This window comes from Mytilus trossulus, unplaced genomic scaffold (assembly GCF_036588685.1).
Source record: "Mytilus trossulus isolate FHL-02 unplaced genomic scaffold, PNRI_Mtr1.1.1.hap1 h1tg000024l__unscaffolded, whole genome shotgun sequence".
NCBI lineage: Eukaryota > Metazoa > Mollusca > Bivalvia > Mytilida > Mytilidae > Mytilus > Mytilus trossulus.
In genome coordinates, this window is record NW_026963290.1 from 3,269,589 (window position 1) to 3,274,021 (window position 4,433).

General features: G+C 32.7%; 1 long non-coding RNA gene across 1 annotated transcript; it reads right to left on the bottom strand.

Annotated features, from left to right (window-relative positions):
- Positions 1 to 420: 420 nt before the first annotated feature.
- On the bottom strand, positions 421 to 4,225 carry LOC134698853 (uncharacterized). Its single transcript, XR_010103491.1, has 3 exons — positions 4,133 to 4,225; positions 2,741 to 2,794; positions 421 to 635 (listed from the first exon to the last, which is right to left on the bottom strand). It is a non-coding gene; the product is annotated as an uncharacterized LOC134698853 (long non-coding RNA).
- Between the last annotated feature and the right edge of the window lie 208 nt (positions 4,226 to 4,433).

Genomic DNA, 4,433 nt, shown 5'->3' on the forward strand with positions numbered 1-4,433 from the left:
AAATAGAAATACTATAATACAGAGAAACACTTTCAATATTTGTACAATTATCTCATCATTAAATATAAGAAAAAAAAAGATTTGGAATGATTGCCAATGAGACTATACTCTTCTCAAGAATTAAATGACAGAAATAACTTTAGATCACCATACGGCCTTCTACAATGAGCAAAGCTCATACCGCATAGTCAGTTATAAAAGTCCCAGAAATGACAATGTAAAACAATTCAAATGCTGGGGGGGGGGGGGGGGGGGAATCATTTCTTCTCAGAAACGAAAGAAATTAACATACATTTGAGATAAATATCATATTTTTTGCAAACATGTAATTTACTTTTTAACTTGGTAAAAAAATTGTCTCGTTTTGATGGTTTTAACGCGGTTGCTGTCATCAATACGCATATACGAACCTTTTGACTCTCCTTGCAAGTAGGAAATGTTGATGGAATTTATTTTGTGTGACATCCCAAGATCCACTTGCCACCAGGGATGGTCAGACTTACAGGAAACAAATGTCTGGTTGTGGTCACCATCGACAGCATGACAAGGATGACTTGTGTCGTAGCAGTTCGCTGTGGTTGGTTTGTATAGAGCCAAGTTACAATAGTCACACAGTACCCATGGTACCAGTATTTCTGTTGAAATTAGAAACAATGCATATTTTGTCAATTACTGATTTTAGCTATGGAATAATTAAGAAGTAAAACTGTACATGTTGGGGTTTTTTTCATAGAGAAAAGAATAATCCTCTACAATTTAGTAGAATATACATGTTTTTCTGACAGCATAACAGACTGTTGCTTTAGAAGTAACTAATATATATATATTTTTTTTTAGCTTCTGCCATAAATTAATAAAAATGAAAAAAATACTGTATGCAGTTAGCTAAGGGGTTTGGTGGATGTACGTTTCGCGCCCAGTTGCAAATTTTAAAAATGCATGTTCAATAAAAGAACATGTAAATGTGATATGAATATGAACTGTGTTACACTGTATGTATACAAGCTCAGCCGAATGTTTAGCTTGTTAGTTCTCAGACCCCTGAAGTTTTTTATCAGTCATTTGAATTACACTGAAAAGATATAATCAGCACAAAGTCACATACGACTAGCAAAAATCACAACATCATTAACGGAAAAACACACTTTACATCATAATAACAGTATCTTATCGATTGATTAAAGCTAAGAAATATTTGCCACTGAACGTGCGTTATTCACACAACAGCAACTATTCAATACATTAATCAATTAAAATTAAAGAATTCATCCGTAGGAGCTATATATACCATTTTACACTATCCCGATTCAAATAGTTTACATTCTGGTTCCAGATGTTCTTAGATACAAAAATCTAGGAAAGTTCCAAAAGACCATAATTTTAAACATTTGTCTTTAACTACAATTTTAAAGACGAATAACATCTTCTTATTTACTATTATTTGTTGTTTACTGACACGTCCATTGGCAAACATGTCATGCATAATCTAGACTAGAACAAAGTTATAATGAATCAAATTTGTGGGTTCTTTATATAGCATGATGAAAATTAAATTTAGATTGACATAGAAAGGGTATACTATATAGGGTGATAAATAATACAAAATATAGCTGCTCTGTATACGTTGTAACGAATGTAATTAACGTTGTGAATAGGACTTCTCTATGAAATGTGATTATCATTGATTGAAATACTGTTAGCTTGAATGAATGAATTGAATGGCATTAAAATGTGATGTGGTTTGATAGCTAATGAGAAAACTATACACAATAGTCCAAATGAGCTCTTATAAGTCACTGTACTGCCTATGTCAATGACAAAAAACGTATAGTCAGCATTGAGAGACATGACAAACTATGAAACAATTTAAAAAGAAACCCAAAAGGTATGTTTTCTTTTCACCTAACACTATAAAAAAAATCAACAACAACAACATATATGACGGACAGCAACCGACGACAATCAACAAGATAATTCCTTTGAAATTCTATGTCTATTGTAATACTCTACTTGATATCAACGTTACATGCGTGCTTTTATATATGATAGTCTCTGCATCTCCATTAAGTGCAAAGAAAATGCTTTCCCAACTACTGCATGACATCCTTTTCGTCATCATTTTAGTATTGCTTTCGTGGTAATTTTGAAACTTTTCACATTCTATATTCAACTGGTTGTTGTGCAGGCACTCTTGAAAGTAGTTCTGACGATCAATACTCGCACTGTGCAATATTAGCATATTCTGTGGTTTAAACTTTGTCAACATTAATCAATCTCAATTTAATGATTTAATACCTTCAACCTTTTTTGTAGATAGCATTAGATTAATAATTGGGTTGGTTACTTAATGTTCAGTGGCAAATATCCTACAAATACAGTTTACATTGGTATTTCAACGTTTATTGAGAAATTAGCCTACATTTATGGTCAGACATCAAACATGATAATTTTGAAACTATTTACTTTATATTCTGCCGGTCATTGTGCAAACACTCAGGTCCAATAGTTCTAACGATTAATATTTGCACTGTGCAATTTTTGCTTATTCTATGGTTAAAACTTTGTCAACATTAATCAACCTTAATTTAACAATTTAACACGTTCAATCTATTTTGTAGATACATTAGATTAATTGGTTGGTTACTTAATGTCCAGTGGCAAATATATCATGCATATTTTGTAATACAGTTTCCATTGGTATTTCAACGTTTTCCATAAAACAATGTAAGGAGATACGTACCTTGAATCACAATCAATAACACAGCCTGTACATGAAAATACATGCCTATAACGACTGCAAAATTAAAAAGGAAAAGTGTTTTCGACTATGTTCAAACATTAACATACTTACTATATTGTTCTTTATAATTAAAAAAAAAGAATCTACCCACATTGGCTATTGCACTACTGAGAAAGGATTTGGGAAAGCATGTCTTTTTTTTTTGTTTTACAGAATTTTACAGACAAAATTAACAAAACAAAACAAACAACAGAAACTAAATGAAAAAAAACAAAATTCGTTAAGATCTAGAGTTCCACAGAACTGTGCTGCATGCTGTCGGATCCGTGGTGTAGTAGTTAGTGCACGGACTAATAACACAAAGGTTCCTGGTTCGATACCCGTTCCTCGGGAGAAAATTTCAGGACCTTAATTTTCGGCTCTCCCTTGATTCCGAGTATGGTCGGAAGGGGACGATAAATGACTGACCGGTTAAGAGAAAGATATATCTATTGCACGCAAAAGACACCCTTGTAGATTTCTAAAAGGAACAGGCTAATGCCGCTACAATGCAGAACTCGCACCCGCAAAGTGGAAAGGGATAATATATATAAGTTGCAATATCTTGTTTTCAATCCACGATAAATAAATATGTTTGAACTATAAAAGAGTGCCTTTCTAACATAAGTCTCTATATTCGAATCGTCACATACAGAATTTTAAAAAGCGCAAAATATGAAACTTTGTATTCATTTGTCATTTCTTGATTTTGAAGATTGGCCTTTATCCAATTTGTATAACAGTCCATATAAACATGAAAGTTTACAAACTTATCATGTCGTACCAATTTAATCCCAGACTGTCTGTCAATGTTATGAGCACCTTGACACCATTTGCAACGGTATATGGTCTTGAGGAAACGATGATAGTCCGTCGGGAGGGGACGATACATGGCTGACCCGTGTAGATTTCGAAAAAGAGCAGGCTAATGCCGCTACAAGGCAGCACTCGCACCCGCAAATTGGAAAGGGATTAATATAAGTTGCAAAACTTGTTTCTCAATCCACTATAAATAAATATGTTTAAACTAATGTTATGAGCATTATATATAGACCACCTATGAAAAAAATAATGAAAATGAAAATACAAATATTATCTCTAAAACATTAAAACTTATTTTAAAGTTTCATAAAATTCTATAAAAGTTTGACAAAATTATTTATTTCAGACCGAAACTACTTGTTAACTGCGAAAAAACGAAGACGAAAACAAAACAATCATAAGAAAACTCTGATTTCTGAAACTATTCGTTTGCCTGACGTTGGTATTATCATGCCTTTTTATGGAAACAAAACAGAAATATGAAACAAAATTAAAAAAATGTGTTAAAAAACAATTTCTGCATGTACTTACAATAATTCAATTGGAAACTATATTTCAGAAATCACGGCAGCAAATCCTGCATACTATCAGCTTCAGATGCCAAACCTGGGAATGCATCCGGTTTTAATCTATCATGGGGCATATTGATTAACGTTTATGGTAGCTGTAATAGCAATTTCATGGCTTTTAATGTGCAAAAATGTTTTTTGAGATAAAGGTTGATGACTGAAATCATAAATTCTACATGAAGTCACCTTGTGATTAAAATGGTCTTGATGAAGTGGAAAATCAATGGTGATTCCCAAGCAGGATGCTGGAAAGTACATCTAGA